The sequence below is a fragment of the Haliotis rubra genome, unplaced genomic scaffold (assembly GCF_003918875.1).
Source record: "Haliotis rubra isolate DU_JTF1 unplaced genomic scaffold, ASM391887v1 Scf93, whole genome shotgun sequence".
NCBI lineage: Eukaryota > Metazoa > Mollusca > Gastropoda > Lepetellida > Haliotidae > Haliotis > Haliotis rubra.
The window spans coordinates 2,128,142-2,146,101 of NW_025767668.1; the positions used below are offsets into that span (position 1 = coordinate 2,128,142).

At 38.3% G+C, this 17,960-nt stretch overlaps 1 protein-coding gene across 1 annotated transcript in view; it reads left to right on the top strand.

Annotated features, from left to right (window-relative positions):
- The first annotated feature begins 5,633 nt into the window (after window positions 1–5,633).
- The window catches only part of LOC124264572 (CD82 antigen-like), a 34,384-nt gene continuing 22,057 nt past the window's right edge, over window positions 5,634–17,960 (top strand). The window contains exon 1 of the mRNA XM_046699323.1: window positions 5,634–5,721. The gene's annotated coding sequence lies outside the window, so the exon portion shown is untranslated. The remainder of the gene's footprint in view (window positions 5,722–17,960) is intronic.

The following is a 17,960-nucleotide window of genomic DNA, read 5'->3' on the forward strand; positions in this document are numbered from 1 at the left end:
CGGAAGTCGGTGGATTCGGATTAACGAGGACCGGATTACCGCGGCCTGACTGTATTTGTTTTAAATACACGTATATGTGACAACATAACTGTGTTGCCCACCCGGACAACACGATCCGGTTTGTGAATACACAGTGCCTTTTAGAAAGTGGTCAAATGTAACATACGTTAGATTTGGGGTTACACTTCCTCAGTAAAGTACAGATTCTGATACTTTTTAGTCCCTCTCACGTGACCAGCTGAAACTACTTTTGACCAATCATTTTCAAGAATCATCACGGACATGCAACGTGTCATACACAATAATTAAAATGTCTTACATGAATACTAATGTATGGAAAAACAAACTTGTTTCCGACTGCTTCATTTACCGCGTGGCATATTTTCAGCTGCTTGTGTGATAAAGTGCCAAATGCATTATAACACCTACGCCACGGGGATCGATCTTGTAACACTGCACAGCTGATCAGACACTGGTGCATGTACGGTTTTCTAGAGTCGATATGTAGAATAATGTACACAGGAATTTGACAATACTCGCACAAACACGTGTCCATGTTGTGGGAGTAAGCCGTTCAGCCTTCGATTATTGGGGAGATTGTATGAATTTCTGGTGAATATTTTCGGGTATAGTATTTTTGTGTAGTGTGTGTCCATTCACATAGAGTGGGGGTGTGTAGGGGCGCGACAGGATTTCAGATACCATTCACAATACGCTTTATCTATGGAATTGAACCTGTTTTTCCCCAGATATTCCCTTTAACCCAGACAGACAAGCAGGACTGGTAGTAGTAGTAGTAGTAGTATGGTCCTAGACTTGCACAAGTCTCTAAGGTAATAATTAAATTTTTGAAATATTAATAAAAAGAACAGGCTGTCCATTAGTCTGTCGTACAAACCCTGAAGCAAATATATCCAAGAAAGCCCACGCAAGTCTAGAAAATGTGGCAAGTCTAGATTCCCTCAGCTTCTGAAAATGAAGAAAGTCTCAGGGTTCCTTTTCATTATATTATATTTTCATTTACTATGAACTTTTTTCAGTAAAATATGTTCATTTCAGAGACTAGTTGTTAGTCTAGCTGTCCATATAACAGGTGCGTCTTTATGTATTGTCCACTTATCTAGACTCGACTCTTTTAAGGAAAGAGTTACTATACCCCCATGGGTAGGTGAGTTCAAACTGCAAGCATGACAGTTTCATTACATTGGTGATCTGTGGCAAAGGTCACCTTCCAAATTGATCTCGTTTGCTGCCAGACTCACAAACGTCAATTTTTTAGGTGAAATGGTGTAACCTTGTGTTCATGATTATGACCCGAGCTTATCTGGAGACGTGCGTGACCTTATCTGTTAGTTTGTTTGTGGTTACTTAATCTCGTTGGTACCAATAAATGCCGATTTAATACAGTGCACACCACGGAGATACCATGCCACAGTCTAACATGAAAATCCCACTCTGACACAGTTTACAGACTCCAAACAAACCAACACTTGTTTAATTCCCTTGATACCAAACGCCAGGCAGGGTAACAACATATACCCTGCTTTAACGTCTTTAGGGCCGAGGACCGAACCAACTACGTTCTCCGAGCAGACTCTCTATCCACTAGACTACGGACCAGAACTTCTATAAACTTGACACTGTCAGCAATCATACTTCGTTGTCAGTAATAGTACTTTCTCTAACAATACGTCCGTTTGCGGCGGTGACGTCGTCTTTCTGCAATATCGAGCTGAAGGTCTGACAGTGACATATTTTAGAATTCATATCCAAAAACGGTCTTCCCACACACAACCCTCCTTCCCCTGGCACCCCACCCCAATTAAGTAATACGGTATGGACCCGTGAAGATCCGGGTTAGAACTGGATGCCGCTGTACAAAGCGATCTTGGTGCTCAGGTGACCGTGACCCCCATACCTTAACACAGACCTAAGGTAGCCTTCAAACCGAAACATGAGTCTCATTAACCTATTCAGACAATGACCTACTTTTCAGCAGATCCGAATTTTCTCGTGTGAAAGTGAAAATAGACATCACAAACAACTATGGTTACACTGAATTCCAATTCCTTGTTTCATAAGAAAACGGTATTACAAAATGAATTTTACTTTTAAACTTTAATAATATCGTATATTTTGTTCGTAAACTTTTCTAGCGGCAGAGCCTCGTTTTGAGATTTCCAGGTGTCTGTTTGTCAGTGCCCGCTGTACAACAGAGCACGCTGCACGACATGTTGCAAGGATTACAAGGAGCGTAGTGTTGCAATATGCAAGTGCTTAGATGTATCAAATAATACTGATTAATATCTATGTATCCAGTTAAATGAATTGGTCTCAAAATTATGGACTGGTTATTGTACTAAGTTGCGGAATAGGACGGAACCCAGTCAACAGGAAACGAGACTGTTGTGTAATTAAAGTTTTGACTTGAGCGCTAAGGTTGTTTTGTACAACGACACCCTGGCCTTTAGCAACCCATGCTTGTAACCCTGTAATGGTTCAGGGACTGTGAGACAGAGTAGTCGTAACCCATACAGCTGGAATATTGCTGAGTGAGGCGTGAAACAACAACAAAACCCAACTGTAACAAACGACTAACCGGATCATGTGGTCAGGCTCACTGACTTGGTTGACACATGTCATCGTGTGAGAGTTGCGTAGATCAATGGTCATGATGTTGATCACTGTATAGTCTGGTGCAGACTCGAACATTTACTGACCGCCGTCATACATAGCTGTAATACTGCTAAGTGCGGCGTTAAAAGGAAAAAGAAAACCCCAAATAAATACTGTATGACATCCAGGAACGAATGCAGGAGACTCTGTGTAGCTTGTAGCATCACTTCTCAGTGTAAGGTTTTGTTCTGTTTATATTTGTATGTACAAGTACCGTTTGCTGCGGAGCTCAGAAATTCACTATAAGGAAATAGGTCGGTTTCTTTCAGATGACTCATCTACATCACACGTGTCATGGTGGAAGACGATAAGGTCGTGACCTTTCATCTTGACATGATATTGGAACAAATCACAGTAGTTCCAGGTGACTGTGGCCTTAAGAAGACATGAACATTCGTTTTCTTTCTACATAACCCGTACTTTAAATATTAGAGCAGAGACCATATACCGGTATATGGTCTCTGGTTGGAGGTATAGTAATACATAACAGGATACCATACGTATACCAATAGGTTTTAATGTCAAGGAAGTCAGATTAGGTACAGGATCATGTTGGATTTATATTATTGCCTGTCAAGCTTTTACTGGTGAGGCATTAGAAACTAACTTTAGAAACGCACAACGTTTGAAATAAAAGGGATTAATTAATAAATCAGGAAGTCTTTGAATTTGACGCCACTTTGCAGGAAAGTATTTTGATGTAGTGAGTAAATGCTCAGCTTGAGTAAAACATAGTCCCCGATATAACACTGCCGTGTGTATACATGATTGAATCAGGCCTTGACTTCTCGAAACAAACTTAAGTCTGAGTTTTGACTTAAGTTAGAGTCTTTACTCACATTTGAGAAAATGCATTTCCCATGTTGAACTGAAATCGATATTAAACTCAAACATAGTGGACAATTGGAGTTTGGTGGATAGATTACTTAAGTTATTTGGGCTTTTTTATTTTAAAAATGCAGTTGAGTTAAAAATTCAGCTGTTTCAAATTCAGTTTGAAATTTGAGTAAAAACTTAAGTTTGTTTCGAGAAATAGGGGCCAGTCCAGGACATTACAAACCAGCGGTTGATATAATGAGCAATGTTCGATGCTGTACTGGTATAGTACGTAATCAAAAGAGAGAAGGAGAGTGGTACTAGTTACAGAGTTAATTCATTCTAGGACCTCTTATCCACAGGATTCCACATAAGTGGCATAAACATTTCCTGCATAGTTTTTGTATTGACCCTGTGAAAGAAAGTCTCATCATAACCAACACTGGACCTCCCGATGTGTGTGACTCTCCAGGACCTTACACCATGCACGCCTTATCCCCATTGCGTAGATCGATGTTCATGCTGTTGATCACTGAATTGTCTGGTCCACACTCGATTATTTACAGACGTACGCCATATAGGTGAAATGTTGCTTAGTGCGGTGTTAAACAACAAACAAACAAACAAACAAACAACATGCCTACTGTGAGCTGCATTAAAATATCTGTATCCATATATACAGAGTAAGTTAGTTTCATATAGCTATATAACATACAATCGTGAGTAAAATAATATACATAACCTGAAGTTCTGGTTAAAACAATCGAAAGATATATCATATATGCCTTTTTAATTAACAAAACCCCAAATCCAAATATACTGACGTTCATAAGAAAGTACTCACCTGGTGTTTTGGGACTATTCCAAATAAAACCATAAATATTTTGCTAGCAATGTTGTAATTTGGTACAATATCTGTGGTGTTTTGGAAACACTTGCACAATGTTTGTGACAAGGCAGAATCAAAACACTTTTTAAATATTAATGACATTTTAAAGAAAATATTTTACCAAAGAATCAGGTGTGTACTTTCTTTTGAACGCCAGTTTATGTGCCATATTCTTCTGGGCCATCTGAGGGTTGTGAAAAAGGGAAATCCTCTATGTCTGTTTTACAAATGCGTAAGCAATGTATTAAGCATACAATGTAATTGTTTTAACCAGAACCTCAGATTCCTGTGACGGAATTGGTGCTCCAATCGGTACTTCTTTCAAATGTTCCTCTATGTGTTTTATTATCTTGATCATATTTGCATCGTCTCGTGTCATCAGATTCTGACCCTCTGTTGAATGTCAATCATGTACGTGTGCATTGTCCATTTTATAACAAGTATCTAAACAGTACATTTGGAGACACGTGATTGTATTAGGGAAAGTTTCACCTTTATTGATGAATAATTGCCGGGAATGTTTATCCCAAGTGCAAGCATTTTCTTTTAAGGATATTCTTTACCTGTGTCTAGACAAGTTAATGCAAATTACATAAAAATGAGCGGGTCATAAACGTAAAAGTTAACTCGACATGGCAGTCACAGCTAGTTAATTGTTGATCAGATATAGATCTACACGTTATAAAGGACAGAATAAGTATCATTTAAGTTGTCTATAAGATAATAAGATTAAAAAAAGGTGGGGTCTCCTATTTCAAATGAATTCTAATTGAGTGAGCTTTACATACAAATAGCCAATAGAAAATAGCAATCATTAGCTATAGTATATGGCATTATGTTAAATCTCCTTTCGCTTGAGAAAAAATGGCACTTTTCTTTTTGAGGAACGAAAGGAAAAATAGTCAAACAACCTGCAAGAGGAATGTATTAATTTGCTACTGTTGTCTAACAATAGGTATACTCCCTTAAACAACGGATTAGCCGGTAGAACAAGCTGCCCTGCCCTGCAACGCGATGTACTGTTGACAACAAGTGCTTGACAGTTCTCGCCTGTTTGCGAAGGAACGTATAAACCGTTTCCCAAACGACAATTTCCATTCGCTAGACAATAAAACAATTATTTCGACTAGTATGTTATCACCAACATAGTGATATAATCTGTACAAATGCCGATATCTCTTGATTAAAATAAGGTCCCAGTATTGTAACAGTTCGGATATTATTTTATGAAATGAAGCAGTGGCAAGATAAAGGGTTGTCCACCAAGCAGTATCCGAATTGATTACTGAATCGTCCACTGGAGGTCGCTGTATAGAAGACGCCGATTTCATTTATCTATCTTCACATGGGTACAATGTGAGAAGCCCATTTCTGGTATCCCCTGCCATGATGTTGCTGGAATATTGCTAAAAGTGACGTAAATCTACACTCACTCACAGATGGCAGAAAAAGTAGTGTTAAGTGGTATGCCAGAGTAACAAGTCTTGATTAGGCTCGGTAGGGGTGTGGTAGTGTAATGGTGTTGGGTGGTATCACACGACATGCAAACAAATTTAGTTTTGGTAATGAACATTTATCTTGTCAGTATGATGATGAAAGTTTGTGTCCTGTCTTTGCTCCATTTGGTAAATTATCAACAGAAATCTCGAACTGCATACTGACAATGGCAGACCAGTTTGTCACCATTTATCTCTGACAGGAAGACATACAGACTTTGGACTGGCTGCTAGGTCCACTGACATGTCCCGAATATAGAACATCTGTGGCATGTTCTCGGGCTGCGAATGTACAAGAGAGATCCAGCAACCGCAAACTTGGCCCAACTTAGGGTAGCCCTTTAGGTGGAATAGTGGGTAATATCAGGACAACTGTACACTTGTTAATCAACAGTATATGCTATACATCATGGTGCTGTGCATTGTATCGCAAACATGGTTGACACACCAGATATTAATTTACAATCCTGAAATTAGTTTTAGTGACCTTTTTGTGAGTACACCTTCACAATCATTTTGTCAATTCCCTTATCTAAGTCAGTAGTAGTTTTGCTCTTTATTGAATCTGGCAAGTTACATGAGCTATCACTGTCTTGCAAGCATGCAATACAAGTTTGCAGGTTGCTATGCCCTATCATGTAGATCATTTGGATGATATAGTAATACTAGTATGAATAGATTGTTGGCTTGCATGATTATTGTCAGTTCAAAACTACACTATTTCACTGAACACCTTTGGGTATTCTGGCTTCAAATTGGTCCCCTATAACCTGTGCTGGTTGTAAGTGATGAGGTGGATCTTCAGGTCATCCTTGGTAGATTGTCTTTTATGGTACTCTGATGGCTTGGATTGTTGCTGGCAGTGTCAACCTGAGGGTTGCCTCCAGGTAGGATTTTGAAATGCTGCTGTCATCATGGTCATATTGACGGAATACTGCAGAACTGCAGTGTGCAGCTTTAAACAACAGAAAAAACTGGCATGATTTGTTAGTGAAAAATTCCTGCATGTTTAGCTTCATTTACCATTGTGACTGCTGCTATGCTAATGACACAGGTGACATTGTTGTCATTTTAATTATTGGTGGAAATTATTTTATCAGTGTCAAGAAATCAGTAGGTCACTTATATCAAGACTATGTGTTTAGACATAGAGGTACAAATGAATATATTTGTAGCATTGCACAGCTGCCAATATGCCTTGTGTTTAGTGTGGGAAAACCATGACATATGATGTAACAGTTAATGTGAAGGCAGCAGTTAATTAAGGCCCTGTATGACTGTGAATGTAACTCACAATGAATCATGTAGCATTGTGTTAATCAGGCACACCTGCTGACCATGCTGTCTGTAGCTACTAATTGGATGTTTTTATGTCCATGCTCATGAGATACATGCTTGTGTTTGATCATATCTAATTGTAGATACTACCTGGTCCTAGGAACAAGGTAGCATTGTCTATGCATCAGAATTTAGTTTGAAAGCCTTGCCTATTTTATCAAGGACTTTAAATATATTGAAAGGTTTTGCTTTAATATTGGAAGTCTTAAGCATGTTACGTGTGACAAAGCTGAATCTTTAATGATCCTGTTGCTCAAATAATAGTTACTCTCTTATGTCTACTCTCCTCCATTTATTATGAACCTAATGTGAATGCTCATGATGTCTGTCACTGGATTGTCGGGTCATGACTTGATTATTAGACATTATATCAGGGTTTTACATGATGCGTGATTCCTGCGTATTTGACACAACAATTTTAAAGACTCTCAAAATGTCACTGTACAAGTCAAGCTTGCCGCAGTCTTATGAGTGACCATCAGAATTCAGTTCAATAAAATCGAAATTTGATAAGCAAACAATGATTTGTTTCATTGCAAACTGTATTGAAAACTCTCGTGATATGAACAGAAAGTACGGGAACACACAGTGGCTTAAAATAGAGCCATGCTAGAATGCGGTAAAGATACCAGCCAATAACATTTGAGTATGTCATTCACTATGTTTAGACAGCCAATAGCAGTTGAGTACGTCATTTGCTATATTTAGACTATGCTTTGGTCATTTAAGCATTGTTGATCCTGCTAAGAAGCAGCAATCTCTTGACTCGTTTTTCTGTAATGAAAGCAAGAAAAACAAATCTCCTGACGTTTCTAATGATGAGCACTAAAACCAACTGCTAAATCATAACCAGTGATATGTGCATTTGGGCAAAAAATATATATAACCCCTTTACATTTGCAAGTCAAAATTTTCAGTGTGTAAAGATCAGTGTGAAGCCCATTTCTGATGTCCCCCGCCGTGATTTTGCTGGAATATTGCTAAAAGCGACGTAAAACCAAACTCTCTTACTCTGAAGATCACCTTGACGCAGTTAAAAGTCACGAATTTCAACAGCATTTCAGCACATCTGTCAAAAATGCAGGAAAGGCAGACATGGTTCACCCTAGTGACCAGACTGATGGTCACATTAAACAAATGCTTACTGTTTATGTCATGGCGCAAAACATATTACTGCTGATACTTGTAAAGATTTGATGACACAACAAGTTATCTACAGCAAATTGAAGCCATAAAGAGCAGTCTACATATTGGCCTTATGTTTGATGCGGCATGTTACATCACTGCAGAAAAAACCCTTACAATTTATGTTAGGTATATTGATAGTGAACTCTGGGTGAACCGGCTGGTATACAGTATACTGGACTTTATGATTTTGATTTACACGAAGAAATATTACACTAAAATTTTCATGACTCCCAAATCTTGAAAATGACTCCCAAAAATACATATTGTGAGTCACCATGACTCCCATTTTTCAAAGTCTGTGTAAAACCTTGCATTATATTGCTAGAATATTGCTGAATGTGGTGTTAAACAACCCATAGACAACTATGACAACATGAAAATACTATTTTCAACATGTAAATTATATTTTATGACCAGTTGTAGTTCCATTTATTTGAATAGGTGAGGTGAGGTGAAATTGGGTTTTACATCGTGCTTGAGAATATTTAGCTCATATGACGACGTGCATGTGTGTGTATGTGTATGTGCGGCTGCTTGTACTAGCCCAGATTTAAGCTGGTTTTATAGTGCTAGCCCACTGAGATACCATGCCGCAGTGAAGCATGAATACCCCACTCAGACACATTATACTGACTCCGAGATGACCAGTCCTTGTTGTACCCATTAATGCCGAGAGCCAGGCAGGGACCAACAAGTACCATATTTTAACGTCTTTTGGTATGACGCGGTCGGGGATCGAACCCGCGACCTTCTGCTCTCCGGGCGGACGCTCTAACCACTACACCACAGAGGCGGTCTTATTTGAATAGATTGCGTTTAAGTCCCATGTAGTCACTAGTGTAGTGGGTGATCATTCGTAACTACTCGTGTCATTCCGGCAAGCTGGATGGCGACACGTACCTCTCTCGTGGCCATGTTCACGACCGTCTCCTTGTCTAAGTGCAAACAGGCATGGAGATGAAAATAGTCTGGGACAATTTCCAAGGAAAGATAACTCTGAATTTCGAAACATGGCTAGAAAACAGCAAGAACAAATTTGTTTAGAGATGTTTCAGTGTTGAAAGTTGCTGATCCAGTAGCCCAAAGTTATGTTTAAATTGTGCTCTGCTTAGTTTAGCGAAGTTTCAAAGTTCGATGGTGCCACATTTTCATGCTTCGAAATGCGTCAACAATTTCCTACGCCAATTAATTTATAGTACACCTCGAAAGTCACTTTAAGAAAACTTATATCGTTAACAAATATCAGTAACAAGACAATTTTATAATCACAGAAATAATATTGAAAATCTGTAATTGCAAAGAAACTATTTGACCTCATTTCACATTTGGCAATAATAGTGAACTCTCCAGGTACGAGTTTTCTTATTGGTCACGGAAAGAGACGCAGTTACGAATGGTGATTGATTAGACAATGGACGTTGTTAGTTGTATTTATTATAATATCTTGTACTTATCATTCATCATATTCATTTCCTTTTAGTAACAAAAATTGTTTCACCAAGCAAAGAAGGAAGTTTGACCATAAATTATGGTGATTATTATTATTGTTTGGTTGATGTCACTACAATTGATTAACAATGACAATACACCTGTACATGCTCTCATCCAGCTCAGTTTCTGACATACTAGTAACTGCAGCAGTGTAGGACTCTCTTTTATTGTTGAACAATGACATGCCAGGGTGGTATCTTTTAAATGAAAAATGCAACATAGTTTGTGATTGTTCACAGTTGACAGAGATCCACATTCAGTGATCGATAGTTCATTTTCCCCTGATGGGACGATCATGCCGAAGCTTGTTGCCTTCAGCTGAGTTAAATCCTCCAATCAGCTTATGTTCAACTGACGCTGTACCGTTCAGCTTTGTTAAAAACACTTTAATCTGTTTGTTTGCCTGGCGAGGTAGAAGTGGGACTTGGGACCAGCTGATGATTCAAGTTCTCTCAAAACTAGTTTATTTTATATTGATTGCCTGTCAGAAGTTCTGTTTGACCCACATATATGCATTCAGGTAGATATTGACCCACATTTGAACATGTCTAGACTCTACAATGCACAGTGTGCTTTTAGAAAATTCCAGCCTTTTTGCATTTGTAATTACATCATAACAATGATGTGCACCCAGCTGAGATGTCCCTGCTAGCTTCAGGTTTGTGTTTTCATCTTTTCAAGGATAGAACTCCTTCTGTAGTTTGGAATACCTCTCTTCATGCTCAGACTTGTATTATTTTACTCCATATGGCACCCAAATCAGGCCTTCCTGCTAAGTCAACATTCAGCATGTGGTTCTGAGGTATTGGAGTCCTGGAAGTATTATCTTGTCGAGGTATATTGGACATGGAAGTGCCATTGAAATATACACATGACTGGATTACATTGTACTTTGGATTGTTGCATAATGGATGCATTTGTGTTTCATCTGCTATAATCCTGGCTGTTTTATTGATTTGGATTCAGTGTTGCCAGGAAAAGCAGTTAAGATTCTATTCATGCATGGTATTAATGATACTGGGGATGACTGTATTGTATTGGGTCAACATAGGCGTTAGACATGATAGACTTGATGGAGTGTTGCACAATCCTGCTTAGTCCTACTGGATGCTGTCATACATACTGCACTAATTACCATGATTACGCTGGGTCCTACAGGCATGTTAATGATGTAATGTGTTGAACCATTCTGACTGTACACAATTAGTACTTTGATTATAGACATGACTGAAAGTATTATCAAATGTTCCTGATTTAGCCAAAGACTGTAATAATTGGGAAGCATACTAAAGGCAAGGGACATTTGTTGTAAAAACTTTATTGCGTTAGACTGGTGTTTTCCAGAACAAGAATTGGAAGGCAAGGGACTTTTGTTTTACAGTTTCTCTTGCATTAGTCTGAGGTTTTCCAGAACAAGAACTGGAAGGCAAGGGACTTTTGTTTTACAATTTCTCTTGCATTAGACTGGCGTTTTCCAGAACAAGAATTGGAAGGCAAGGGACTTTTGTTTTACAGTTTCTCTTGCATTAGACTGGCGTTTTCCAGAATGAGAATTGGAAGGCAAGGGACTTTTGTTTTACAACTTCTCATGCGTTAGACTGAGGTTTTCCCGAACCAGAATTGAAAGGCAAAGGACTTTTGATTTTAAACCTCTTTTGCATTAGACAGAGGGTTTCCTGAACCAGAATTGGAATTGCTAAATCAAAGTGGCATGAATGTGATGAATGCTTTCTAAACCAGAAGAGAAGTCATTAGATTTGAGTATTATTATCACTTCATATATAATGTAATGTGAGAGGCAAGGCAGTCTTTCATACCCATGAGAATAATTTAATAAAAGAAAACTTATGTTTGGTAGGGGTGGGTATTGCAGAGAATTTTCATATTGCGATATATTGCGATGCGAAAGCATGTATTGCGATATGTATTGCAATATATTGAGTGAAGTATTTTTACACAAAAAACTACTTATAAACGAGGTAATGCTTGATTTATAGAGCAAATACACAGCAAAATCACTATGCTTGATTAAGCTTTAATAACAACTTTTATTCATGATTAAAAATACAGTGGACTCTGTCAATACCGGCCTCTCTTAACACCGGCACTCTGTCTACATCGGCACAAAGTTTCGGTCCCGGCAGAAATGCACGTTATTATCATTTAGAAACTTCTGTAAACATCGGCATCTGTCTATTCAGGATATCGGCATTGTTTTTCAGTCCCAACGAACAAGTTGTTATGAAAACGAATCTGTAAAAACCGGCACATGAAAGACGGCGTAACCCTTTGATGCAATTAGGTCCAAATGATGTAACAAACACAATTAGGCTGTGACTCCGAGATTATTCAGAAGCGGGAAGTGTTAATCAGTATCTTGTTAATCAGTGAGTGAGTGCGTAACACTTACCCAGAGTAATTAATACATGTAGTGGGCAGTTTGACTGTATAAACAAGCAAGTGTTTACATTTTGTTGATTCGAAGGGTATTGACTTCGAGATTATTCAGAAGCGAGAAGTGTCAATCAGTTTCTTGCTAATTAGTGGCTGCACGTGTCACTTACATACAGAAGGCGAATCGTTTGATGGCGGGTATCGTTCAAAGCTCTGAACATCAACAATATCACTGTACTCTTGCCGAGTATTTTCACATTTGTAAGAAGCGATTTTATTGGATAAAGATTGGTTTCTAACGGCGGCTTTTCACTACACTCTGCTTATAAGGGTGGTGATTGGTCAAAATCAGACCACGTGACCTAAGCCGCCAATCATATTATGGAAATGGATACCTTCTTCGTGAAAGCAAAACTTTTAGATTAAGGCGAAAGTTTTGGGTAAAATAATGCTATTCTGAACATATTAAGAAAGACATAAGCTACCTATATCGTAAATTATGGGCGTATTGGACATATCGTGCTAGGTTATGGCCTATGACAAAAATGCTTCATGCATATATTTTCACATTAAGCATCGGTGTGCGGCTGCGTCAAGGCGGAGGCGGTGAAAGCCGAGATGTAACTTGTCAGTGACTTGACTTACATTGCATGATCACACAAAAGTATGGAAATAGTAATTTTATATATACGTTGGACAACTTTTATGAATGTTATTGTTGATTTCAATTTATTTAATGATTTTCGATGTTTGAAACATCGTTACTTTTTGCTCTTTGACAATGCTATTGTAGACCCGGCTGCGAAGCATAAACAAGAATCGTTGTTTTCAATAACATTGCGAAAAATAGTTTATAATTTTAATTCTGCCGATAATATATGATCAGTTGAAATTTAATAAGAGATTTCAGACATTTTTATTTGATTTAAACAACATGAATGTGCATTCAGACTCTGCCTTGTTTCTTATTCAAACATCTTGTTAATGCTAAAGTGACAGTACGACAGCGAACTTCCGTGTGCGCAGGCGTCATAAGCGAACTTAGCTAAACCGGCACTCTGTCAAAACCGGCATTTTTATTTGGTCCCGACTGATGCCGGTATTGACAGAGTACACTGTATAAATGTGAATAATATTTGGCACAAATGAAAAAAGGAAATATCCGAAGATTTCCGAGTGTTACGAAGTTTTCCGAATCCAAGTCAAAATACCAGTTTTCGATCAGCGTATCGCAATACGTATCGTTTTCATGTCTGAACCGGTAAATACCGGTAAACCGGTTATATTGCACAGCCCTAATGTTTGGCATGTTTAGAATGATTTGGTATATATTCAGATTGACTCAGTTCTTGACATTACAAATTCTTCCAAGCTCCTTTTGGATTTCATGTAATTTTGTGTTGATATATATTATTAAATAATACAACTTTTTATCTATGAAATGAAGGCAAAACATCTGCTTCTGTTATGGCAAAGTGATTAAAAACAACACCTGTTTAATTTGATTGTGAGTCTGTTCACTGGTAAGAATATGAAAATTCCAGTTCATGAGTGAATAGATAAACAATATTTGTGCCAATCATTTTCATGGTAAATACTAGTTCTGTGAGCATTAGGATTAAAGTCATGTATTTGCAGATGGTTGAGATATACACATGTCAAGGACAGATGTCATCGGTCAGATATAACTTATACACGGATCATTTGAGATTCCACCTATCTCGGGACTGTCGGCCATGTCTCTAGTCTGTAGCAGGGTTTTAAGTGACGTAGAAATGTGAGCCAAGTTCTCACAAATGTGTAGAATGGACCCAGAAAATAATATATATTTCATCCCCAGGGATGCTCAGTGATACTCATTGTATCAAATTCCTTACAAATAATATGGAGTTCCTGTAATTACAGTCATTATTAAATCTGTTGTTTCAGTACCCTACACCATTTCATTACTTACATGACTTTAAGATTATAAGAACCCTAGAATATAGTAAGTGGGGATTCTCTGAATTTTCAGTCACGGTCACGGCAAAACCCTACTGTAATCTTAATTACCATGATGAAGTTTAAATGTATGACATGACAGCAGTAAATGTTTCTCTCTATTTCAGCTGAGTTCCGTACTGTCAACACTGTTCTTGGTTTAGTCATGTATTTCAGAGATTTATCATGTTTATGTAGGATTTCAAACTAAGTGCCCATGTCAAGCACATTTGGAAACAATCCCTATTTTGTTCAAAATATTGTGGTATTTTGTTAGTTCTAATTGAATAAACAGGATAAAATCAGTGCCTTTTAACCACGATTAATGTTACATGCGATAAATATTAACCATGCAAACACATTTAAAGCCTCTTTTTCCTCATTGGCCTTGTGAAAGAAACCTGTAAGCAACAAAGTTTGAGTTTTTGATTTCATAGTTTGAATGTTTTACTGCCTATTGCTGCAGATTTAGGGACAAACATCAGCCTTCATGCATATAAATCATGTAATGAAAATGTTTTGTACTCATGTTCAAAGATTATTTGAAGATCCCCAGATTTAGTGTTGCTTTTTATGGGAGCTACAGCAGCTGAGCAAGCTGGGCGGCTGACTGACTGATATTGACGCTCACCAGTGATGTGTTAATATCGATATTGTCCCATGTTGCATTGCTTGTGTTGACTTCCAATGTCAGAACAGCCACTGTTGAAATGTTACTGTGCTTTCAAATGGATCGTTGATTGTAGTTGTAATGGAATCGTTAAGTTGTTTGAGGAAATGACATACAGTTTTATCTGATGATGCTGATTGTTGTATTAATTTCATCATGTTCATAGTGTTGGGTATTACTATGCTCAAAGCAGTAGAGGCTTTAAGGTTTGAGAGTAATTGTAGTCTCTAGTAGTTGTTTGTTATGCCAGTGGAAATCAAAACATTTCCATTATATTTCACAGTGGTTGAAATATTGAATTTAGAATGTCATAATAAGTCTGTTAGAAAGCAGCACTTTTCAATATCACTTCTCACCATAAACAGTGTACCCGTGAAGGTCCGGGTTAGAATATTGGTCTTCAGTAACCCATGCTTGTCGTAAGATGCGACTAATGGGATCGGGTGGTCAGGCTCGCTGACTTGGTTGACACATGTCATCGGTTCCCAATTGCGCAGATCGATGCTCATGCTGTTGATCACTGGCTTGTCTGGTCCAGACTCGATTATTTACAGACCGCTGCCATATAGCTAGAATATTGCTGAGTGCAGCGTGAAACTAAACTCACTCACTCACCCATGAACAGTGTGATTATTTACTTGAAAAAGCTTTTATACAAAACTGTGTGAAAAGGCCATATATTTGATGAGCTGTGATAGGGAATTCTAGACATATTAAATAATATCAGGCTAACTAAACATTGCTTCATGTGATATCAGACTGTGTTATGTACAGTACTGCAATCTGGGCATCCTCTTTGAAGCTGTGCAACACAGCTCCTTACAGTGGTGATACCTCATTCCCAGCTGCATATTCTAGAAGTTCTACTTATTGATTTGATCAATGTCATTAAAGGACATGTTTGATTGTGCATCATGCATACTGGTGCTGATTTCAGGAAGTAATCACATAATAGAAACCATGCGAACCTAGTCAGTAGTGTGACCAAGCACCCAAAGTGTTTGACAATGGTTGTTTAGATTGGACATTGGCAGACCACATTCATGTGTAAAGATTATACTGTTTAGTTCCCTTGTAATTGTATTCTGTATATAGTGTCTGTCAGCAGTTAGAACTCCCATCACAGCCAGTACCTACAACATACACAATAGTCCAAAATGCAAGTTCCAAATAGGTCTTGAAGTATGTTCTTTATATATAAATTATAAGTTTGCTAAGGGTCCAGTTCAATGATATAAATACAATGAAAGATCATCCAACAAATATAGTTTAAAAATATTGCGATATGCATTGATTCAGTAACCCCTGTAGTGTCAGTTTCTGAGACCTCTGAGATTAAGGATATACATACTGATGCTGTCTGGGCATGAGGTGCTTAAAAGCCTGTGTTGGATATATATATAATGTTCACACTAGTGTCATTGAGCTCAACATTTTTTGTTCCTGACGATTGCAACAACTGAGTGCTCTTCTGTCCCTTCAGTATTAAAGATGTCGTATCACAACCAAAGAATCAGGCCGATGCTAAGAAAATGCTTGAAAGTTGGAGAACACAAGGTGTTCAAAATGTCCTTGGTGTCAGCCAAGAGGTGATGCGCCGGACGTAGAATAATGAGTAGGACATGGAATCAGTACCACCTGTTTGGATCAGCTTTCCATCTACATAGTAGGGGTCGACGTTATTTAAACACACAGCAGAAAGACATGTTTCTCCTGATTGCAGCAAGACATCATGACTTTGTTGCTGCCAGCAAACTGGAATTGGGATTCTGTCTAAGCTTCACTGAATGTAGTGCCTGAGTGTGGTGAGCACAAGGAGAAATATTTGACTTAACAGAAAACATTCTGACACAACAGAACATGACTGCTATGGAGGAACTCCTTCATTATTTGTGACGGGACAAGTAGAGCATGGAGAACCTATTTTTATGTCTTTCAGTGGGGCACAATGACTACAGGTGTGTCCTACAGGGATGACATTCTGGTTGTGTGCGTAAGACTGTATGCTGATGCAATCCGATTTGTTTTCATCCTCAAGGTCGATAACGCAACCTGCATCTTGCCTTGGCAACTATCTAGATTACCAAGAGCATGCAACAGTGGTGCCAGGCTGTGATTGCATCACTTAGATCACAAATGAGCTACTGAGAAATGTCTTTTGGACAATGACAATGATTTTATTTTCGTGATCTTTTGTTGTTTTAGTCTTGTTCAGTTGCTCTAAATTTTACAAGTGATTTGTCATTGTCATTGTATGGCACGTGACAACAGACTTTTGTCATCAAACAGGTCTTCGCGCAGTATTGTCCAATGGTGATCGTAAGCAGACTTTGAGTGGTTTTGTCCACCTCAAATCTAGTTTCTTTGTTAGTGTTATTCAATTTCCTGATGTTCTCTGTGTAGAAAATGTTATGCAAGGTACATTTGATTTTCAGGTTAGAATTGGTCTCCTCCTGTCTATACTTGTCTAAGACGTGATAAACAGGATCAGGTGGTCTGGCTCATTGACTTGTAGTCAGATGCTCATGATGTCAATCACTAATTTGCCTGTTCTAGACCTGAATCTAGGACTATTGCTGACTGTGACTTGAAACAACAAACCATGACACATGTTCCATTGCTCATTACTTTAACTTATGTTACTTTGCACCAATCAAACTAAACTCTGTTCTGACCCAAGTGGCCTGCTCCAAAAGTCACTCAATATTTTGAAATGTCCAAGTATTCATGATACTGAAGCTGAGTAGTATGGTTATTGGGTACGCACATACAACAATGGTCATTCCAGGCTTGGCCCTTGTGACTTCATGGGCTTTTCTGAGACTCTGATTAATGTTATCAATGATAAATAACCCCAGCTCCTCCACATTCATGGCTGCATCTATTTTCTTCTTTGACGATAATAGGCTGTGTTTTGTGTCTTCCACACAAAGCAATCCTGCAGCTTGTGCAGGGTACTCACTTAAACCAAGGAAACAAGTTGTGACCTGATTCTGCATTGATAGTAGAAAGTTTACCATTT